The following is a 25,659-nucleotide window of genomic DNA, read 5'->3' on the forward strand; positions in this document are numbered from 1 at the left end:
TTGATCTTTTTCAACCGTGATAGATTTATAGTTAAAATGGATATACTTTATTTTTCGTGTGTCAATACCATGTTGATCATGAAAGGAATTATACATCTCCCTTATAGTAAACAAAACAACATTCAAATGTTTTAACCATAATACTTTTTTACTTTCTACTTCACTTAACATTGAAATAACGTTCTTATTTTAATAGTTTTTCAAATGCCATGTATCATCTCCCTATTAAGAGTTGCATGAATTACACAACTCCCTCAAAGATAATTACAAATAATGTATGAACATAATAATACCTTATTGTTCTTCACTTACTCTTTCATTTTATATACATGTAAATTGGGTACAAAATTATTTCACTGAAGTTGGGCATTGAAATATTTTATTTATAGTTTACATGATTTTTATTGAAGGAATCACATATCTTCCTCATATAAGAATTTAATTTCCATGTATTTCCAAGCGAGAGATGAGAAGATATTGATATTAAGTGACATGTTTTTTTTATTAATATATTTTCAAATGACATATATGAACTCCATAGAAAATATTGAAGGATATACACATCTCCAAAATCACTTATTCGTTCAATAAGAAATCTCTTACTTTGGATTACTTTACATTAATTAAGGGGCATTTAATATTTATTTATGAATTACATTGAATTTTCTTTTATTAATAATTTTTTAAAATGTTTTGTGTGAACTCTATCTTAAGAATATAAGAAATTAGATATCTCTTTCATATTGGGTTATAGAGGGTGTTTTTTTTTACTCCTATTAAGTTTCTCAATTTTGATCTTTCATATATAAAATGGATATTGAAATATTTATATAATGCGAACAAATTGAAATATCTAATTTATTTATGTCTAATTTTTTTTTCATATTAATATATTTTTTAAATACCACATTTCAACTTCACAAAAAATTGCACACATTTTCTTATCTCTATATATAAAGTTGACACAAATTTATTTATTTAAAATTTAAGAAATTACACATCATTTTTATGACTGAAGAAGAAAAGTAAGCACAAAAATCTAACATAAATAAAATATATAATAATTAAATATAAACATAATTAAAATTCCAAGAATTAAAAGGGAAAAAAAATATTGTATTACAATACTCTATATAAAATAAAAGAGTATATAAAATATGCAATTATATTTAAGCAATTGTTTTAGGGAAACTTAGTTCCCCACAAATGAGATCTAAAATGAATAGCTAAATTTAAAAACATTTTTTTAAAGATAATTTAAATAAGAAAAACATTATTTATTTATAAGATGTATGAAAGAGAATTGAATCATTTTTACTAAAAGGAAAAATTGATTTAGATATTCCAAAAGGTAAATTCACATGAGTAGTTATCAATTGTATATTAAGAAATTGATAGTGTTATACTAAAATTTATTTATACTATTTCTTATATATTATTTATTAATATTGTGCAATTGAAAATATAACAATTTCTTAAAAGTCACAAATAGGTCGGTTAAAGCATATATTTGATTGGAACACAATTAGGGAAACTAAGTGTTTACCAAAGCACTCTAGTTAAGATTCTTTCAATATACTTACATTAATGTTGTCAAAAATATTTATAGGATTAGGAGTTTCAAGTGAGAAAACATTTGAAATAGTTTTTAACTTTTTCTATTAATGATAGGTTTTTTTTATTATTTTTTTCTATTTCAATTATTGTTTCTTAATTTTGACTTTTCTAATTTTTTTCACTATTTATGTTTTTGTTTTATTTATTTATTTATTTTTTATTTTGGTTGGTTTAATCCATAGGGATTTAAACTTTTAATTTCATGATTTATAGCATAGTTACCAAATTGGGTCCTATTTCCCAAAAATTACCTAAATTTGCCAATTCTGTTAAGTACCAAATTTGCCACTTCAATAAAGTACAACTTTTGTATGATGCATTATGGCGTAGTCAAAACTTTCTGGTACCTCGCCTGAATTGTCGCCTCCAACCTTCACTGTCCAATGTGATTCGTGCCCCCAACACATGATCTTCCTTTCCATAGAGTTAGTGAATCTTTGGGACAATCATTCAGTCACTCATATTTGACCTAGATCATTCAGTCATTCATATCCGACCCAAATCAACTAGAATAATGTCACTCATATCCCACCCAGATCAAATAGAGCAATGTACAAACATAACTTGATAAGTATCTCGCAACTGGTAACTGACTTGAACAAGAGAAATAGTGCTTACCCAATAAGCGTTACTAAGCAAGTGCAAGCTCAGAACCTCCATTGTACCTACTCTCTCCTTATCACCCAGCCCGTTATGCCCAACATGAGCATCGGTGGATCAAGGGAAACCTCCATTCTACCTACTCTCTTCTTATCACCCAGCCTGTTATGCCCAACATGAGCATCGGTGGATCAAGGGAAGGAAGAATCTCAATCCATAAATGTCTAAAGCAGACTGCCCTCTCTAAATTACTTCAATAGGTAGTAAATCCAGTCAATAAGTACTTAATACAATTAATCAACAAGTTGTAAGTTTCATGTTTTGACCTGCCGAACCATGGTGGAAATAATGGAGGGAAAGATACCGAGGAAAACCCAGGTTGTATAAGATGGCCACTGTGAAGGTCTCCTCAGTTTCTCACCCAGGTTGTATAAGAGGGTCACAGTTAAGATCTGGTTCTCTTAGTATATTCTATAAATTATGTTTATATAAAAAATTAATTCCTATATTGTAAAGATTATAAAATGGCATATTGTAATTGTAAACCAGTAGTTCCTATATATAAAATAAAATAGACGGTAACTCTCAAATCTAAAATAATAGAAAAATATTAAGTGGCCTGAATGTTTGTAAATCGCATTTATATTTTCCAAATTTTGAATCATTTTTTAATATCTAGTATTTCAATTTTTACATTGAATTTTAGTTTTGAATTTTGTTTCTTATTATTAGATTTTACTTTTACATGTTTTCTAGTGAAAGATATTTATAAATTTGATGCATTTTGCTCCTTATTATTTCTGAACTATTTTAGAGAGAAAGGTTCTATAACATCTTAGATAGGGGAAATTAATATTAGAGACAGGTAAAGATAAATATCTCTATTAAAAAATAATTTAAAAAATTTTCATTAAAAAATTTAATATACTGATTGTTCATTCAAATTTTAAAATAAAGTTAAATAAAATGTTAAATATTTGTAAAATATGTATTACTGAATTCTATATTGAATTTTACATTGTTGATTTTTTTTTTTTAAATGAATTTGAATTTAGTTACCTTAATTTATATAATATTTCACAACAAATACCGTCACCAATTAAACTTCCCACCCCTCTTTTTGTTTTTTTGGAATCTCAAAAATTGATCTACCCTCGAACAAATATATTATATATTTTCAATGGAACTGATATACTTGAGATAATAAAATAAATAACTTTAAATTTTTTTTTCAACTCCGAGTAAAAATGGTATTTTATTGCTTTAAAATAGATACGTTTAAATAACGATCATTCATACATTAAAATATGAATGATAAAAACAAAAATTTAAGTTGAAATATTTCGTAGATTAAAGCATCCCTAATCTCACTAACTGTTCGCTAGCATGTCAGTTAAATTTTCGTCTGAACACGAAAGCGTCGATCTGAACATTTCTCAACTTTCTCAAAAGATTATTGAATTTTGCAAACTTGTAGGTATTGTTCTTGCAAACTTTTAGGTATCGTTCGCTTTTCACGCTTTTCTCATGTGATAGTTAGGGGAAGGGGGAGTGAGGGTTCCTCCTTCAAGTTACGAAGATTATATGAATTTGTATAAGTTAGCTTTAAAAGATATTGAAATAAGTTTATATATACATTTTAAGATTATATAAATTTGTACAAGTTAGTTTTAAAAGATATTGAAATAAAATAAGTTTATATATAGATTTTATGAATATTAGTTGTATATGTGTTGTTTTTAGTTTAACCCTAAGAACTTTATTTTTTTCTATAAAGTTATTATAGGTTTCTTATGCTAGTGGTTTAGGGTTATATCATTCTCCACCTTAGTAAATGGAAAAGGAAGTGGGGATTTTGATTTGAAGTTACAAAGATTATATGAATGTTTACAAATTAACAATAATCAAATGATCTAAAAATTTTATTAAGAAATTATGTAGCAATTAAAGAGATATCAATATCTATTTCCAAATAAAACTTAATAAATATTTAATAAAATTAGGAGAAAATTCTTTGCCATTTTATTTTGCAATTTTTTAGTAGTAAAATAGTCATCTAGATTTTTTATATGGCCACTCACTCTCTTAGTGGGCTTACATTATTTGTAGAAAACAAAACATGTCCACTTATGTAAAATTTCTAATTATTAATTCACTAATATCATTATTATTCATCCATTCACATGTCCCTTCCATAAATAATTCTAATTTCTAAAGATGTACATTATTATTCCTGCTATCAACAAATTTTCTATTATCATTTCTAGCTTTCTTGGTTATTTCAAGTAACATTTATTTTTTAATTAAAAAAATGTAAGATACTATATTAAATTTATACCAATGCATATTCTTAATGTCTAACTTCCATTTCAAATTCCACAAAGAAATGGAATATATTTTTACCTTAGATGCTCACCCTTATTGAATGCATGTAATTATCCTTGTAGGAATATTACTTTCATAAATTTTCTTTTTCATAATGTTATTTTGAATGGGATGCACATAAAGCATATATTTGTTGAAATACTAAATATGTATCAATATTACTACTGATACCAATATAATTAGTACTAATGGTGAGGTTATGGTCATCCATCGAATTAGGAATTTTCATTGTAGGAAGAAAACCAATATAACAAGGAAAAATTCTATGTTATCTACATTCCATTTACTCAAGGTGAGATGCTCATGGTCTTTGAGGTATGAGGATTGCATGTATCTATAACATGCCCCTTAGTTTATCCAAGGTGATAATATGCCCCTTAGTTTATTCAAGGTGATAACATGCCCCTTAGTTTATTCAAGGTGAGAGGCTCATGGTCATTGAGGTTTGAGGATTGCATGTAACTATAACATGCCCCTTAGTTATACCTTTTGAGTTACTTCATATGGCCCACATCATGGAAATGTGTAATTTCTCGATCATGTATCAACCTCTCCTTACAACACTTACACATATCTAAGGTTAATTAGAAATAATATATATATATATATATATATATATATATATATATATACAAACACACACACACACACATTTACATATACACATCAAATAGCTCATTTTCTAACAAGTTTTAAATCATATTAACATCTTCACAACATCATATTCAAATTGATGGATAATGTCTTATCCACAACTTATGTATGCAACTTCAAGTTACATTAAATATCCATGTGGTTCTTCATATACACTTTAGAGGTCATTAGTAGATTTATACAAGAAGTTTAGATTAATAGTACAAATCATATATATACACCATAAAATCAAGTCACTTATTCATATGCCCAATCAAAGTATCCAACAACATTATATAACTATTGTTATGTTTGTGATTCTTATATATTCATGCCATGATGAATTATTAGATGACTGTATAATCCTAAATAGTACCAAACATAATTCTAGTTGAAGGACATCAATCAAGAAATTCATGTAATTAACAAATCTAAAATGCACTCAATTATTATTGTAAATTAGAGTGAAAAGAGAGACATTACAACACTAAAAAAGATATTAACTTTATTAACATAAAATATTGATACTCTCATAATATGATCATTTTATCAAAAAGAACATGACATTATTTAAACATATATATTATTCATTGTGTACCTTCCTCCATCTCTCTCCTCTATCTCTCTCTCTCATACACACACATGCTCACTCTCTCCCTTCCTTGTTCTTCTCTCTTCTCTACTCTCCCTTTATCTCCCTTACCCATTGGCCACTATCACCCACCTTTCCCTCTCTACATTTCCCTCTTCCTACCTCTCTTTATCTACCCTGTGACTCTATCTCCCTCTTAATTTCTGACTCTCACTCATTAACTCTCTCCTTATCCATTTACACCTCTCTCCTTCATTCCCTCTCTTTATCCTCCTTTTTCTCTCCACACTTACTCCACTTCCTTGATTTCCATATATGTCCCTGCTTCCCTCCCTCGCTTACTTATTCCATCATTTGAAGCAAACTTCCAGCTATATCTCTCCCTCCCTCCCTTGCTCCCTACATCTTAAAGATTCTAGACATGAAATAACATCCATGTTCTCAAAAATAGACACATTCTTGAAAGCATGTGTTTTTTTGAAATCTCCCCCACACTGTTGAAATCTTACTCATGCTTTTGAGAATGTGCACATGCTCTCGAAAACATGCACAATAATTTGAAAACGTGCACATGTTCTTGAAAATCCAAACTAATATGTATGTGAGGCAACATGGGGATCACAAATTCTATAGTATTACGAACATGTACACATATTTTAAAGCTTTCTCACTTTTTCTTACATTAATGATTTCATTATGGCCCCATTATGACTTCTTATGCCATCATTATCTTCGAAGCACCCTCATAATAGATTAAAATCATGATATAGTGGAACTTGCATAACACAATTTAGTTTAGTAATGCACCCTGAGTAAGTTGCTATGTATTTAAAATGATGCTAGTAATAATTAAAGCCTATTGGCATGATTAGTATTGGAATCCAAAGTTTTGTGACCCATGTTAGATAAGAAAAAATGAATCTATAGAAAATACAAAATTACACTGATAAAAGCATGAATTGGCCAAGAGTCTACACCCATGGGTTGGCATATGTATTTCTCTAGTCTACAAGATCTATTAGTTTATTTACTCAACTACACCATTAACCTATATACTTGTTTTACCCTCTTATTTAGTCAATGTTGAGCACTTAATCAAAGAGGCTCAACATTGGAAGCTGGACGAGGAGAGGGGTGAACTCCTTTATCATTTTAATTTTTTGTATTTCTCATATGGTATATTTGTCTATGTTTTTATGTTGTTAAATGAGTTTTAAAACTATTATTTTATGTGCTTTTGCAAAGTGATCCATTGCCTAAAAGATATAAAATTTTACTTTGCAAATTTTCGTATCACCGTCAATTTTGTATAACATAGTAGTTTGGTATCAGTGCTTAAGGTTATTTTGAAGGTTTGATTTTGTTTGCATGTTTTTTATGATGCTTGCAAGGTTGAAGCTCAAAATAGGAGAAGGAGAGCTTGTGGAGTCAAGGTCTCAAATTGTTTCAAGGAGAACACGCATATCTCAACATTCACTAATCATGGCACATGAAGGTCGTGAAGGGATGTCTGAAGATGAGATAAATTTTAAAAAATATTTCTTTCAAATGTCTGAAATAGTGAAAGTTGTTTATGAGGAGAGGAACTTAAGGTTGCAAATAGAGAGCTCAAAACCTCCAAAAGGGAATGGGGTGAATGGTGACAAGCCACTACCTTAACCTCCATCCTCATGCTCATCCTCATATTCTACTACTTCTAATCCTTCACAAACACCTCAAAATTCTCCAAAGGGACATGGAAAAACTCCTTTCTTAAAGCTTGACATAAAGTTTGAATTTCTTATGTACAATGCAGAGGCAAATACTGACAAATTAGATAATTGGGTTCGTTAGATTGAAGCGTATTGCAGGATACAAAGAATCAAGGATGATGAAACCAAAATCCAGCTTGCTTCTCTTAGGTTGTGTTAGACTCTGTCTTCTCAAATCCTCTGTTAGAGTCCAATTCAGACAGGTGGCTGTCAAAGTCTCTTTTCAAATATGCAGGCTAATGTCAACCAGCCTTCACCAACCACAGCTTAGATGTTTGCATAGCTTGTTCTCAGAATGTATTGATAACACTTGCAGGCCAGAAGGGAGCTTCAATAAGTTTTCATTTTAGGATTGTCATCGTCAAAGTGCTCAAAGGTATTTCTTCTTCAAAACTCGGTTTTGAAGAAGAAATTTTCAAGTTTGTTTTCTGTAAATACGCTGTCATGCTACCAGTGTACTTCTCAGAGATCGAAAGGTTTACCATGTATCGTGATTGAGATTCCAAAGTTAAAGACTTGTTGCATTGAAGGCTTGTGTTGAAATTGGGGAATTACCTGCTGACACTAAATTTCCCCTCATGACTGTGAAAAGATTGACAGCTGGTATGAAGAAAAAATTTAAGGGAGTTTCTAGAGACATAGAATATACCTGCAATATCTCATTTCAAATTGCAGCCAGCTTGAGGCATAAGATGGTGCCAGAAAACATAAAGAGTGCATTTGATGTTTCATTGGATGTCAAAGGTCACAAAGAAATTTCAGAACAACTTTCTCCCATGGTAATAGCAGAGAAATTGGCTTCCAAATTAGAAGCATCTGGACTTTCTGGTATCCTTGTACAAGCATGCAATGGCCATCTTAATTTAATGTCTGTCAGTGTATCAAAGGATTCGATGCAGAGTTTTCATTGTGAAAATTTTCCTGTTATGGAATGTGATCTACCATCTCCAACGAAAACTGGAGGTAATTGTAAAAGAGACAAGGATTTTGATGATAATAAAAGTTTTCAGCATCATGAAAAACACAAGCTGGAGATTCGTATGAAAAGATCAACATTTGATCCTGAAGAGTTTGCCTTGTACAAGAAGTATCAAATAAGGGTGCATAACGATAGACCGGAGGAAGTGCGGGAGAGTTCTTACAAAAGATTTCTTGTGGAAACTTCACTTATTTTTGTTCCACCAGGGAATGACAACTCTACTCCTCCTTGTGGCTTTGGCTCATTTCACCAGCAGTACTTGATTGATGGTAGATTGGTTGTTGTCGGTGTGGTTGATATATTACCTAAATGTATTTCAAGTAAGTACATGTTTTGGGATCCTGATTTGGCGTTCTTATCACTTGGGAAGTATTCAGCTCTAGAGGAAATAAAATGGGTGCAAGAAGCACAAAAGCACTGCCCTACTCTTCAGTACTACTATCTTGGTTACTACATTCACTCTTGTCCGAAAATGAGATACAAGGCAGCATATAATCCTTCGGAACTTCTATGTGTTGTGCATTACCAGTGGACTCCTTTCCAGCTTGCAAAGTTGGTGCTTGATAAAGCAGCATACCTTTGTTTCTGTGATGTTTGTGACCATGCAAAACCAATTTTAAAGCCCTGCCACTGATGAAATTCATGATTCCTATGGGCAAGATGAACATGAAATGGAGGATAATCTGGAATTCCGTGATGGAGAGTTACATGAATTTCAAAGCTCAGGTAGCAGTGACCATTCCATGGGTGTTGAGAATGGCGTTGAAGCACCCGCTGTGGATTTTGATACTGAAGATATTGGTGGGGTTTTAATTCAATGGAATGGTCTGCGGTTTCGATTTAAGGACATGAAGGCTTCTGGTATTATGGGTCGACGGAGGTTTTATTTGTTAACCGGACACTTGCAGAAGTATATTAAAGTAGTTGGCACAAAACGTTCTGAACGTATTGCTTATTGTCTGGGTTGAGTGCACAATGTATCTCTAGCAGTGTTCATTCTAATATTATGTTGCATATACTGTTTATCTCCTTCTATTATAGGCGGAAATGCAAGCGGTGGCAATGATGCAACTAAAGAACAACATGTGCATGCGGCCTATTTTCTTTACAACACAGTCAGTAAGGATTAGCAATCGGCTTGAGTGATGACAATGATGGCAGCTTGCTCTCAGTTGCCATGGTTGTGGAGGCAAAATTGTGTTTGAGCAATTTGGAAGGCCGAAGCTGCATTACATACCCGTGGACAGAGTTGAAAGTGTGCGCTATGCATTGGAGGTGTGCGCTACGCACCAAGCTGAGCGCTACGCATTGGGCATCAGCAGCCAGTGTAAAAATACACAGGCGCTACGCATCAGGCTATGCACTACGCACTGGGATAGCACGCTACGCATTCAGTCCAGCACAAAATTTGTTTATATTTATGCACCCAGATCATGTCTAATCACCTCCAAGTCTGCAAATCTTCTTGCTCGCATTCGACGGAATTGCAATAACTCAGTACTTTTACTTCGCGAGATTGAACTATACCAATTCCGCTTTTGCTGCTGCAACAACAAATTTAATCCCAGTAGTCACGTTTGTGATGGCCACTGTTCTGAGATATAAAAACATCGACATTAGGAGACCTGAGAGGGCTAGCAAAGGTTGTGGAAACTATTGTTTGTGTAGGTGGTGCAATGGTGATGACCTTATACAAGGGTTTTGTAATTAAAATGCTAAATGCATACAATTCCACAGCTAGCAACAGCATATTGGGTTCCATTCTGCTTTTTGCCAGCGTTTTTGCTTGGTCGTCCTGGATTATATTTCAGGCTCCAGTTTTGAAGAAGTATCCAGCTCAATTGTCATTGACTGCACTGATGTGTATGTTCGGAGCATTGCAGCTCGGTGTAATTGCTTTGATTTTTGAGCATCACACATCAAGTGTCTGGACCATTGGCTAGAATCTTGAGCTTCTCAGCTACGTTTATACGGGGTTGATTTGTTTGTGCAAACGTGGTGTGTACACTTAAAAGGACTAGTATTTGCACCAGTTTTCAATCCATTGAATACCATAGTAGTGGCAATTTTGGAATGCTTCATTCTTCATGCAAATCTTCACGTTGGAAGTGTGGTGGGATCGGTTTTGATCGTGGCGGGTCTGTATTCTGTGATGTGGCAGTCAATTACAAATACTCCGGCATTCGATCCATGCAGTGGATTTAATCCATATTATCAAGATCTTTTCCTAATTTCGGTAAAATGGCCAATGCATTTCCAGAAATTTGGGGGCCGTTGTAATTTCCAGAATGGGCAAAGTGGCAGAGAACAAGATCCGATTGCCTATGTTTGTCTTCAGTAATGGGATTGACACCTGTAAATGCCACCTCTTCATCAGTTATCAACAGATTCGAGTAGAAAATGGAGCGCTTTTCTATCTTCAGAAACGCTGATTGGCTCTTAGTTTTGTTTGTTTAATAATGATAAAACAAATTCCTTGTCTTGGGGTCGATTTGTTTTCCCCTAGTAGAGTTTATTTAATGTATTGAAAAAACCATTTGTAGAGGTTGGAGAGAGTTCTGAGAGCGGTGCGTGGAGAAAAACAGAGTTTCATTGTATAGTTTTGACAGGGATTCAATAAAAAAAAATACAGCTCTGACTCCTGAGATTCCTGTGGTATAACATTTGACATATGTTGCTTCTCTGTCTCATACGTTCCTTGTTATGTTTACTGTTTCATTTCATAATCATTTCCGTTGAATACTTTTAAGTGATAAAGGCAGAATTCAAATTATTTGCTCTGTCTTGAGGAAGTGTTCATATTTAATGTTTTCTTCTGTTTGAAAAGGATCCATCTTCTATGCCCTTGTCGACTTCTCAGCAGTCTTTCCATTCCATTTATCTCAATTTAAATGTTAAATTTCTTGCCTATCTTGCCTCAGGAGATAATCTGTGTTTTTTATTACATTTCCCTGTTCAAGCTGTTCTTTGCCCCATACAGCCCAGAAAACCCAATCATTCATTAAAACCTCATTTCATATCTCTTTACTAGCCTGTTGTGGCCAGCAACAACCCCCCCCTCGTTCAAACTAGTATCGGCCATGATGCTAGAATGAATGGGAACCCTTAGTTAATTTTCAGAAAAAACAAAGATTTCTTTTGAAGTTACAAGCATAAGCTTAGGAAAGGTCTCTTGGACAACTTAAGCCTAAACCTATGTCCATAAAAGCAAATCTTAAGGTCGCATCACAAAAAATTAAAGAAACGCCTTCGTTTCCCCTCTAAAAGCCAATATGCACATCACCTCGGTGTTAGTAAACAACATCACATCGCAAATACACTAGCATCCATAAAGAAAAGCTTACAAGTCCGCCGATCTATGATGTTGCGATCGCGCAATCGCATATCGCAGAAATGAGGCAGGGTACATTGGCAAACATTTGAATCGTTGCGATCTGCGATATTGCGATCTGCGATATGGCAATCTGCGATGTTGCGATCACTACCGTTTGCGATCGCGCGACATGCAAGGATACATTGGCAAGTCTTAAAAGCACCTTAGTACGACTCCTTTGAGCACGCCACCCAATGAAAATCCACTTACTATAACCTGACTTGGAAATTATGCGCTTTTAATGTTAGTAATGAATTAGTTGTCAGTTATTAAGTGGCATAAAGACGCGTGCCTTAATGCGGATTTGCTTCACGTAAGGTGGCCTATCTGATTTATCTCTTGCATTTAAAACTCTCCCATCACCTTTCTGATCAATCTTTCCATTTTACTCATAATCTGCAGGAGAAAAGTGCGAAGGCAAAATCAACCAGAAACGATAAGCGAGATGGGGAAGAAGAACAAAGCTCAGAGCTCAGAGACAAGGGAAAAGACCAAGGAGATGGCGCCCCTCTACACAGATACCGCATGCAATAAAGATGCAGGCATTTCCACATGGGAAGGCATGTATAGGCTGTTAGAAGAGGAGAACCCTAGAGTAATCAAGGTAACTGCTGTTGTCACAGATGCACCACGTCCTTCAGAAGCATCCCTGGAAGACCTAGCGTGCTCTTTCCTCCACAGAATAGCAGCAAGGCCGAAGATCCTACCGTATACAGACATGATCAAGTGGATTTTAGATGATGCGGAGTTGCATCATAGGCAGTTCAAATTCAAAGGACATGGGCTCGTGGGATCGTTCGCGGCTCAAGACCTGAAACTCATGTATCACCTTCCTGAACCACAAACGACCTACAATGCAGATTTTGTTAGGAAGTTCGCAGCAAAGAATCCGGACCTATCAGACACTACCAAGGAATGGTCAAAAAGGGATGAACCACTAAAAAAAGATAAGAACGGTATGTATAGCACTAGTTCTCTTACCTCTCCGTATTGTTTTGCTGCAGCCATGCTCTGTAGGCTATTTGGTAAACCCGATATCAATAAATTTCCATCTGAATGGCTACCGTCAATTGATGCCGCGACTAACTCCGAGATAGTAGATTGGGCCAAAATCCTTTCTGACACTCTATACACGACAGTTCTCCACTATCGTTCTAAGAGATCCTTCTCCCAAAGGTTCTATCCTCCTTTTTATTTGTCTGCCTATATAATGGACTCTGTCTGTCATGTATCAAAATTCCCTACTATGGGTTGGCAATGGACTACCCAGGACCCATTGCCTATTCATGTCTATCATAAAATCTTATGGGATTCCCAGTTCGCCCCCCATTTTTACCAGATTTGTCATGGGCTTATGTTGCCCATACATAGGATAATATCCACCCCGGGGTACTTACCGAGCGCGTTACAGCTGGAGGCAGAATGGAAGCAGAAGGCACAGGCAAACGGAAAGGCAATTCAGACATTGGCTAGACTAAACTGGGAAAGTTACTGGACTTAGTTAAGCCCCATAGCCAATGCATGACAGTAAGGTGCATCATGAACGCGGCCGAGAAAGTAGCGGCAGCTCTTATGGATGCCGTTTTCACAGCCCAGTTAAACACAGAAGTCGGCCAACCGACTCTTCTCAAGCCCATGCTTGAAAGCTGCAATTTCAGAGACCAAATTAAGAAGTAATTTCATTTAGAAAGTTGTTTTTTCTTGTTTTTTTTTGTTTTACTGAATTAGAAAAAGGGCGGTCATTTGAGAACCGTGTCCTAAATTTTGTAATAATACTATTATTAGCATTAGATAGTAGTATTTCAACGCTTCTCATTGCATTGGAGAAGGGTCCAGAAATTTGTCGAAAACTTGTCCTCGGAACATGAACTTCTGCACCCTCAGAGGAGGTTTTGATGAATGGAAGGATCGAGATTTATTTATGTTTGTGTCTTAATGTCTGCTACTGATGTTGCACTTCTGTACTCTTGGTAGATGTTAGAAGCAAGTAGAGATAGATCGTTATTGCTTGAAGTCTGTGAGTAAGAATTAGTCATAAATGGTACTTTTATCTCTTGATTAATTCCTGTTTGTATTCCTAGAGCGATATACAGCTGATATTGTTTGCATGTTAATGTATGAACACATGGGTTATCATTTGGCACTTCTGTACGGTGGACTTATTGATTTATGCTTAACATGCTAATGATTTGATTATGCGATGTGCTTTTTCACAACTGTTTTGTTTAACTTCTTAGGCAGAACAGTTCATCTTAAACGGTTTATATTCTTATAATGGCTGAATAATCTTTATTACCAGTTATTGTATGAAATATTTCTAGATTGCATAATAGAAGAAATATATATCCCAGGTTAGTGTAGATCTTGTGTGTGTTATTTCCATTAGATTATAGTAGCTTAGAGTCACTTTGCAAGTTAGATTTACATTATTTGTAGAATGCCTTCAGAACTAACATAATCAAACTTTACACACACACACACATCCCATGCATCAGGAAGCTGGTCCAGTTATCCCCAGTTGGACCCGCTACTCCAAACGGGTAAGGAGCCGCCAACCAGGTTCCGGACTGGGTGGGTATCCCCTTTGTTGTTGACTCGATTTCTGGGCCCTCAACATAGCCTAAAATCAGTATTCCTTATCGGTCATCTCAACCCCTTTGATTATATTTTTCCGAGATAAACCCGGAGAGAGCCCTCTCCTATCCTCATAGGGCTAGCTACGAGGCTGAGCTTGGTTTGATGTTGCCTAGAGTTTTGCCTTCCTCAACCTGAGGCAGATTTGAGCGCTAACAGGTTGGAAAGTGCAACACCGATTTGGTTGTAGGTGAAAACTCAAGAGGACATGAATAAAAGTGGTAAGGTTTTATCCTCTTGGAATTATTTTTTTGTTGCAATAAGATGAGAATTTTATCTATTAGCATACATGCAAAAAGCTATAATGGATTGGAAAAACATTAGGAGAGCTAAGGGTAAAAATGTGCAAAGCTATACTCAAGAATTTAGGAAAAGATCTTTGATTTTGGGTATAGATTTATCCTCTCGAGAAACTCTACTCAAATAGATTCGAGGTTTACATAGTTATTTGAGAAACATAACTCTCATGTTTAACCCCTACAAAACTAGATGAAGTTTGTGTACAGGAAACTCATTTAGAAGCAAGGGGAAAGAATGGTCCCCAATATGGAAGCAAAAATCCGTTCAAGAGTGGAGACAAAGGAAAGGGGAAAGTCAAAGAAAAAGGGGAGAAGAATGCTTCAGTCAAGAACGAGGGAGAAAAAACTCACATGTAAACATTTGTTCAAAAGAAGGTCATGATGAAGATCATCGTTGGAAACTTCATCCTGAAATGAGACCTTGAAAGTTTAACAACAAAGGGAAACAAAAGACTTCTACAACTACAAAACATGATTTAGGATCCAATTCCAGGGATGAAACAAAGGTCACAACCATGGGATTTAAAGGTAAGGAATTTATTGCAAGTACTAGTTTTTCCAGTAACCTCAATGAAACTCAACACGAAAATGAAAGAATAGAGTTTGTCCACATTAGATTCATTTGAAAACATACCAAGATAGATATGTTGTTTGATTGTGGATCACAAGAAAATCTTATTTCATAAGACATTATTAAGAAATTAAACTTGGAAACCATTCCTCATCCAAAACCTTATCCTTTAGGTTGGATATGTGACAATGCAAAATTGTATGTGACAAAAAGATGTGAACTAGAATTTTCCATCATTGCAAACTTATAGATGAGGTAGAGCTTGATATAATTCCACTTGACATTTTTGGCATTGTTTTGGGAAGCCCATATCTATATGACAGGAGAACCATATTTCATCGCCATGAGAAAAAATATCACCTTTTTACAAATTTAATTGAGTACTTTGTTAGAGAACATAGAAAGAAGTTGAATTTATCACTTGTGAATGTTGGATAAATGCAGAGGATTTTTAATGTTAGTAAGAATTTTGTAGTCTTGATGATCAAACCCAAAGAAAATTTTGAAAATGAAGCCTTCCAAGGATATGATGCAAGATTAAAATCTGATTTGATTTGGTTGTTAACACCTATGATAAGATGTTTCAGGAACCTGAAGGATTTCCTCCTAAAAGAGGAATCCAAGATGAGATCCAATTGCAGCAAGATTTTCCTCTTCCAAACATTGGCATGTACAGGATACAGTTATGGAGAATGCAGAAATTAAGAAAAAAATCCAAGAGTTACTTGATGAAGGGGTCATCAGACCAAGCACATAGCCATGTGGGTCACCAATTGTTTTAGTACCAAATAAATATGGTACATGGTGTATGTCTGTGGTATTCAAATCCTTGAACAAGATCACAGTAAAGAATCGTTACCCTCTTCCTCAAATTAATGATTTACTTGATCAGTTGAAAGATATTGTTTATTTCACTAAGTTGGACTTGAGAAATGGCTATCATCATATTAGCATTTTTGAAGGAGACATATGGAACACAAATTTCAAAACAAAGCAAGGTTTGTTTGAATGGTTGGTTATGCCATTTGGACTTTGTAACTCTCCTGCAACATTCATGGGAGTTATGAATTATGTCCTCAGACTTTTTCTTGAATCCTTTATGATAGTCTACTTAGATGACATATTGATTTGTGGCAAGACTCATGAAGAGCATGTCAAGCATGTCAGCTAAGTCTTAGATGTATTAAATAAATAAAGTTTGTTTTTAAAGATGTCTAAATGTGAATTGGGAGAAACCTCGTTAGTGTATTTGGGACATATTGTTGGACTGGGTGAATTGAAGATAGATCTATCAAAGGATAGAGTCATTGTGGATTGGCCTAAATCCAATAATGTAACAGAAGTTAAGAGATTTTTGGGAGAAACCCATTATTCGAGAAAGTGCATTTCCAACATCTCATCAATTGCAACTCCATTACATGCCTTGACAAGTGTGAAACAATTTTTTCAGTGTGGAGGCAAGCAACAGAATGCCTTCAATGCATTGAAAGAGAGAATCAATACAACACCAATACTTGCACTCCCTGATTTAAGACATCCATTTGAGATATATACCAATGCAACTGACTATGCCATGGGAGCAGTCTTGATGCAACACGGTAAGCCCATTTGTTAGCATTCTGGAACTCTTATTGGTGTAGTAGTTAACCAATCTAGATATGACAAAGAATTGTACGCATTGGTGCAAAGTGTGAAAAAATGGGAACACTGTTTGATAGGAAAAGAAACTATAATTCACATTGATCATCAACCATTGCAATACTTGCAATAACACACCAAGCTACAACAAGAGAGTCATTTGATATGGATGGGTTACCTGCAACAATTCCATTTGATTATAATGTATAAAAAAGGTATCTATAACAAAGTTGTTGATATGGTATCCACAACAATTGTTAGTCCATCAATTATTATTAAGCATAATTCTATCATGCATGACATATGTATTGAATAGTATGCTTTAGATGACTATTTTAAAGATGTATATGCAACTTTGTGTCAAGGAAACTAAGTAGAGGAATTAGATTATTATGTTCATGATATATTGTTGTATCATCTTGGCAAGTTATGCATTCCATAGGGTGAAAGAATCAACATGATAAGGGAAGCACATACTTCTCTTATTGTTGGCCATTTTGGTGTAGGAAAGAGAGTGACACAATTACCAAGGTATTTTTATTGGCCTTGTATGAATGAAAGTGTGTTGCAACATGTAGGAGGATGTTATGTATGTGCTACTAGTAAAACTAGCAATAGAAAGTTAGGATTGTATACGACACTTCCAGTTCCTTTGCATCCTTGGGAAAGTGTTTCTATGGAATTTTTAGGAGGGTTACCTATGTTAAAAAAAAATCATGATTATCTTTATGTTGTGGTGGATTGTTTCTGCAAGATGTGTATTTTCATGCCTTGTAAGAAGTAGGTTACAAGTGAACACACTCCACAAATGTTCTTTAAAATTGTATGGGTGCATTGTGGGTTGGCCAAATCTATTATTTTTTATCAAGATTCTCGATTTGTCAGGAAATTTTGGTCAAGCTTATGGGGACACATGGACACCAAGTTGAAAAAGATCACATCATTCCATCTACAAACCGATGTTCAGACAAAAGTGGTGAACAAAACAGTATTACATCTTCTTTGTGATTATTGAAACAAACATCCTAATCTTTGGGATGAACACTTACACTACATTCAAAATGCTTACAAACGGGCAAAGAATTCATCGACTCAAACATCTCCATTTGAGGCATACTTGGGATACTTACGAAAATAACCTTTAGATTTTAGGTTTGGGAAAGATGCTGCTATTAGTGGAGATAATGAAGATTCATTGAACAAGTTCAATTGGTGCATCAAATGTTTCAAGAACACTTGGAAAAGAGTCAAGCCAAGTACAGGAAAAGGCATGATAAGCATCGTGTTGACCACAATTTTCATGTTAGAGATGAAGTTTTGCTTTACATGAGCAAGGAGAGACTTCAAGGAGAAGGTAAAAAATTGAAACCAATAGTATCGACCTTTTAAGTTTTAGAAAATATTGGTAATAATGCCTTCCAGTTGGATTTGCCTCCATATATGCAAATGTATTTAGTTGTTAATGTTGAGAATTTTAGATTATATGGGCCTCTTTTAATTGAGGATCAAGGAGATAATGTTCATATTCCTTTAATAAAATATTTCTCTCCCAAATTTCCTGAATAATTGCAGCAGGATATTATCCTTGACAGAAAAAAATGAACTTCAAGAAGAGGGAACATGGAATACCTTTGTGTGGGGCTCAATGGTACAAATCCAAGCAAAGCCAGATGGATTGAGATTGGAAGTGTGAGGTAACTATGCCCTCATATTTTTGTTGATTGAAAATAGTCTTTTGGATGTCCAAAAGATTCTAGTGTGGAGGAGTGATCCAAAGGATTAGTAAACTGCTCAAAATTGAAACAAGTGTTGAAAAATGCTCGAAACTAGTGCCAAAGCGTAGACCTTACCGACCTGAATCCAATGCAACTTGAATCACTCAAAATCGATATCGTATTCTCCCAATATTGCATTCTGATCTCTTTCCCAAACAAGTAAAATTTTTGCAGGATGGATGTAGGACTACTAACTGGGCAGTTCATACAATGAATCAACAGGCTGACTGTATAGGTTCACTGGTATTCTCGGATTAATGGGAGGCCACCAAGTGGCCTCATGTGATTAATTCGATTTGGTAAGTTTTGATTGGTGGCTAGAGTTTTTAAGTGGACCAATGGTGGGATGCCACGTGGCACCCCGACACAGCATAAAATTTTGGTATGGGTTGGCCTAAGGCCCGACTGGGTTCAAACAGTGGGATCTCTGAACAAGAAATGTGACGCTCTACTGCATCTTGAATGATGTTACTTAATAAATCATAGCATCGAAATCCTATTTAAAATTTAAGCAGGTTGAACTTCGGGGTGGGGGTCGGGGCAAAGCCCCTCGCCCTTGGTCACTACACTACCCATGAGCCCATGGGCAGAGCGACCAAGCGCTCGGGGCTTGGCCCTTACCCACGGTCTAAACCTTGAACCGTACTGCCGAAGGCAGACGCAACACATAGCTTAGTGGAATGGATGTGGATAATATGGGGGCCAACCCCAAGCTATATGCGCCATGGAACTGAATGCTGACGGACTAGGGGGCTAGGCTGACGGGGTTGGGCTTTAGCCCCAAGCCTGAGGCTCATTGTCCTATGTGGCCCAAATTTTTCGCCAATAAGCCTTTTTACACATTTAAAAGAAATAACAAATTGCACCTAAACCGACAAGCATCTCACTGATGTTGGGCGAAATTGGCACTTGACAGGCATTGGAATGGAAGAATTCATAGAACAATTAGTAGAGAAGTCTAATTTGTAGAGGAGAGTGAGTAGAGAAGCCTAGTTTGTAGAGGAGTCAGCAGAAAAAATTCTCTAGAACATAACTTCTTCAGTTTTTGGCCAAATTGAGCCCAACAAGAGCCCAAGCGGGGTCTCCTTTTACTATTATGGAGCCATTGGAGACATAATTCTTACACTATGAGCATTGTAAATCTATATAAAGACAAGTTTGAGCACTTAATGAAAGAGGCCCAACATTGGAAGTTGGACCAGGTGATATAGCCGAGAAGAGGGCTGAACTACTTTATCATTTTGTAAAAATATAAAAATATAACACAATACTCTTAGCCTCATAGATAAATTTAAAAGGTATAAATTTTCAATCAAAAATCGTATCTAAAAGATAGTGCCCAAAAACTCACGTAAATAATTGTGAAAAGTAATATTAATTTATTTTATTTATATATAAAAACAATACTTTCAAATTAATTAATTCCATTGATCAAATTAATACATATTTTTTTATATGACTCTAAATCTATATATTAAACTTAATCATTAATGATGCGACATCTTCCTAACATTTACATGTTAAAAACGATTAGATGTTTAACTAAGATTTAAATGTTAAACTTGATCTTAAATTCATATTAAACGTAACGATTAGATATTTACCTAAGATTTACATGTTAAACTTGATCTGAAATTCATATGAAGAGTAGATCAAATTCATATGAAACGTCAATTCCCAGTTATGATATGTGAAAATACTATTGGAGGAGCAGAGGCAAGCAGCACCATTGTTGTTGTTTACTTGAGAAGACAAACGTGAGTCTGTCTGTCAAAACGAGCAATCAAATTTGTATAGTAATACTCCGCTGCGTTCAGCGCGGGGGACCCAAGCCATTTGTATCAAAGTATGGAGAAAAGTTTATGGGATAGGGGCACCGGGTAATATAACTAGATCCAAGTTTCACGTGGAGAGAGTTCTGAGCAATGTAGATAAAATTAGTACATAGACCAATGCAATCGGATAAACTCGTTAATAATTAATAATCGAGGGAAATTTTTAAAATCATGTATTTTAAATAATGAATGCTTCAAACTATAAATTTAAACAAATATAGAAAATAGTAAAATATTTTTATTTTTTTATTATATAATTATTTTCGAAATAAAAATTAGTTATATATATTATTTTTTATTAAATTTTTTGTTAAATTCATAAATGACTTTTAATTAATATTATAGAATTTTATTTAATATTAATAGAAATAGTAAAAAATATTAATAGTAAATTAAAATGATTATCAAATTATTAAGTATAGAAAACAAATTCATTTGAATATTTATATTTTTTTAAGGAATATATTAATTTTGCTCTTAAGAACAATTATGTTTTAAAATATATTTATTTATATTTTACATACAAAATGTAAAATTTTTTAAGATGTATTTTTCAATAAAAATATTATCATTACAATAAGATTTGTAGTTGAATAGGTTTGGATTCTCCATCACAACAATACAAAATTACAATTAACAAAATATCTCATTCTACCAATCGGTAAACCCTAAATTCACTGGATTCTAAACCTTAATTCTAAAATAAATTTAATATTTTTAGTTTAATTCAATTATATTTAAACTAAACAATAATTACTAGCTACTATATAGCATTTATTTATTTATAAACAAAAAAATAATATTATTTAAAAAATAATTTAAATAACAAATTTATATAAATAGTTATCAATTATATATTAAAAAATTAACACATAAATTATATTCCGACCACTCATAACTACTATAATTATTAAAATAGTGTACAACTTTTTCTAAAAATTAAGACTATTACCCTAAATTATTTTCCTACCACGTTATAACTATTTTAGTTATTAAAATAATGTAACTAATGGTACAACTTTTTCTAAAAAAAAATGTAGGCGCACGTTTTCACAGTGACATGACGGATTTTCAAACCGCATTACATCATTAGAGATATGTTACTTGATGTTTTACTGTTCGTTCGCAAGGCTTTCCACATCGGTTCCCTTGCAATTTGCATCTCAATACAACAAACTTCAATCTTTTGACTTTTTAAGTCTCCAACAGTTCTCAAAATTTCCACAAGATTATTGATTATTGAAAACTTTTAGGTATCAGTCGCTTTCCATGCTCGTCTCATCTAATATTTAAAGTTAGCATCGAGATACATTAACAGGGAGTGGGGATTCTACATCTTGAAGTTATAAATACGAGTTAGCAATAAGTTAACTTGAAGAGATATTAAAATCAGTTTAAGCTTATGAAATCTGTATGTATTATTTAAAATAATGTAACTAATGGTACAACTTTTTCTAAAAAAATTGTAGGCGCACGTTTTCACAGTGACATGACGGATTTTCAAACCGCATTACATCATTAGAGATATGTTACTTGATGTTTTACTGTTCGTTCGCAAGGCTTTCCACATCGGTTCCCTTGCAATTTGCATCTCAATACAACAAACTTCGATCTTTTGACTTTTTAAGTCTCCAACAGTTCTCAAAATTTCCACAAGATTATTGATTATTGAAAACTTTGAGGTATCAGTCGCTTTCCATGCTCGTCTCATCTAATATTTAAAGTTAGCATCGAGATACATTAACAGGGAGTGCGGATTCTACATCTTGAAGTTATAAATACGAGTTAGCAATAAGTTAACTTGAAGAGATATTAAAATCAGTTTAAGCTTATGAAATCTGTATGTATTATTTTTAATTGAGCTATTTTATAGATATATGTATTTATAAGTTGTAATTTGTTGTTGGAGAATTTTATATTTTTCTGTAAAAGGAAGATAGGGTTTCTAGTGGTTCGTTTAATTTTGTGAATGGAAAATAGAGTGTAGCTATATGTTTGAAGTTATAAAGGTTATATAAATGTGTATAAATTAACAATAATTAAATGACTTTAGTTTTTCACTAATCAGTTATATAGTTATAAAAGAAATATGAAATATTTATTTCAAAATAAAGCTCATTCAAAATTTAATATAATTAGGAGAAAATCGTTTAACATTTTATTTTGAAAATTTCTCTAAAAAAATGCTTGGTGTCTTGTATAGCAATTCTTTATCACTCTTCTTACATTATTTGTTCACAATAAGACATGTCTACTCATGCAAAACTTCTAATTATGTATTCACTAATATATTTATTATTCATCCATCCACATGTCTCTTGCATAAATAATTCTAATTTCTAAAAATGTATATTATTGTTTCCTCTCTCAACAATTGTGCCAATTTTCAATGTTTCCTATTATTTTTTCTAACTTTCTTGATTTTTTCATGTATTATTTCATTTTTAAAAAATGTAAAATTGTATATCAAATTTATACTAATACATATTGTTAATGTGTAACTTTCATTTTAAATTCCACATAAAAATAAAATTTATTTTTACCCTAATACATACTCTTACTCTTATAAAATACATGTAATTAACCTCACATTAATATTACATTAAAAATTTAAATATTCATAATATAATTTTGAATTACGTTGACATAAAAGATACCTTTCTTAAAATATTTCCCATAGATTATACAAATTATCCTCAAGTGACTTCATAGCACATTCATCCACGGTTAGAGGGTGGACATATTTGGAGTTTAAGCCTTTGTGATTTATTTATGTATATGTGCTCCAAATTCTCATTTTAATAAAATCTTCAGCCTCTTACAAATTAACAATTTCTCACTTTTCTCTTTGTATATTAAGATTGCCATCATTTGGATAGAGGGCACTATAATGGCGCTGGGTGGATATTCAATTTAATTAAATATAAGTTTTTTAGCTTAATAAAATGTGAGAGTTTAGGATGATTTATATTTTTTTATTGCTCTACGCACAGGGGAAATGTTTTGCATAAATGATTAAGAGAACTTATAGTTTAAAGAATGTAACACGTGTTTACTTATAAACATTTATGTAAAGAGAACTTAACGAGAAAGAATGGACACTCAAGTTTTTCATATTTTAAGTTAAGAAAACAAAATATATCACAGAGAAAAAATATATATGAATAATGTTTGGGGAATTTATTATTATTATTATAATGATTAAAGTATAAAAAGTAATAATGTATATATATTTTTTTCAATTGTGGTTTAGGTAGATCTATTTAAAGGGATTTATCCGCGGGCTTATTTGATCAGGCCTAATTTGAAAGGTGTCTCGGAAATTTGACCACATAACTTTCCAGTTGGCAAGTTACTTAACAATGAGAATTCTACTAATTAAACTATCACTTAGAACTATGATGTATATATATATTAATATAATATAAATTAATTTTAAAAGTAAATAAATATATTAATATAAAATCAATTATATTTATTTTATTTTATTTATTTAATTATTTATTAAAAAATTAATAATAATTATGATAATATATGAAAGATAAAAATTAATAATGTAGATTTTATAAATTTCAAATAAAATATAAAAATATAACACAATACTCTTAGCCTCATAGATAAATTTAAAAGTATAAATTTTCAATCATAAATCATATCTAAAAAATGGTACTAAAAAGTCAGGTAAATAATTGTGAAAAGTAATATTAATTTATTTTATTTATATATAAAAACAATATTTTCAAATTAATTAATTTCATCTTCCTAGAGTAAATTGATCAACTTAATATATATTCTTTTTATATGATTATAAATCTATATATTAAACTTATATATTAAACTTAATCATTAATGATTTGACAGCTTCCTGACATTTACATGTTAAACTTAATCTCTTGAACGATTAGACGTTTAACGAAGATTTAAATGTTAAACTTGATCTGAAATTCAGATGAAACGTGAATTGCCAGTTATGACATGTGAAAATACTATTATAGAGATTTGACGGGTAAGAATTAGGATTGGGAAAGCCAATGGTCAGAAGTTCACAATATTCCGTATTTTGTGTGGAGTTTTCCTTCACCATGTGTATCAGTGAAAGAGCGGTACTGCAGTGTCGGTTGGTAAGGGTTCACCATTTTCTTTGAAGTTCAGTAAAGACTTCAGAAAACCGCTGCTTGAATGTTTGCAATATCTCATAAAAATGTTCAGCCCCACGCGAACATAAAAATATGTCGTCGACGGTGGTTTTTAGTTGTCAAACATCACTGTTCGACTTCCAAGTCTGTGCTGTGTTTAAAAGATTCGCAGCTGACGTTTGCCATCTCCCTCCAGTCAATGCACGTCCCTACTTTCCTTAAGCCATCATAAAAACATGCGCAAGGAAATTCATACTGCAATTTCCCAAGTGTGATGAAATGATAGTAACGACAAAACGGTGGAAGCTATAAGAAGGCCTCGGCATTTGAAAGAGTGGCTCAGAGCAGAAGCAACCAGCACCAGTGTTCTTAACGTTGGTGTTTCTTTGAGAAGACAAACGTGAGTCGTGGCTGTCAAAATGAGGAATCAAATTAGTATTTTGAGCTGCATGCTGTTGATTGGAATACTCAGTTGCGTTCATGGCGGCGCGCCAAAGCCATTTGAATCAAAATATGGAGAGAAGTTTATGGGACGGAAGATAGTGGAGGCACCGGGCAATATAACTAGATCCACGTTTCCTGGGGAGAAAGATCAGAGGAACGGAGCGAAAATAGTTCAACAGTAAGTAAATCGCTCACTGCGACATTACGTTCCGTTTTGTTAATCTCTGTGTTGTTGTTTTTTTTAATTATTTGATGTTGGAGGCTGAATTGACACGAGAATGCTTCATATGTGTATTCAAACAGAAGCAGAAGCATTAGTAACAGTACAAGAGAAGAAGAGGAGCTGACCGTGTTGTCCTGTGCAACGGGTAATCCCATCGACGACTGTTGGCGGTGC

The 25,659-nt window shown here is 33.3% G+C and overlaps 1 pseudogene; it reads left to right on the forward strand.

The window, feature by feature from the left end:
- LOC149159482 (arginyl-tRNA--protein transferase 1-like) overlaps positions 1-25,444 on the forward strand; it is a 40,799-nt pseudogene extending 15,355 nt beyond the window's left edge.
- The last annotated feature ends 215 nt before the right edge of the window (positions 25,445-25,659 follow it).

The sequence above is a fragment of the Pinus tabuliformis genome, chromosome 5_2 (assembly GCF_031772625.1).
Source record: "Pinus tabuliformis cultivar Carrire ecotype Pingquan chromosome 5_2, CPIR1, whole genome shotgun sequence".
Taxonomy (NCBI): domain Eukaryota; kingdom Viridiplantae; phylum Streptophyta; class Pinopsida; order Pinales; family Pinaceae; genus Pinus; species Pinus tabuliformis.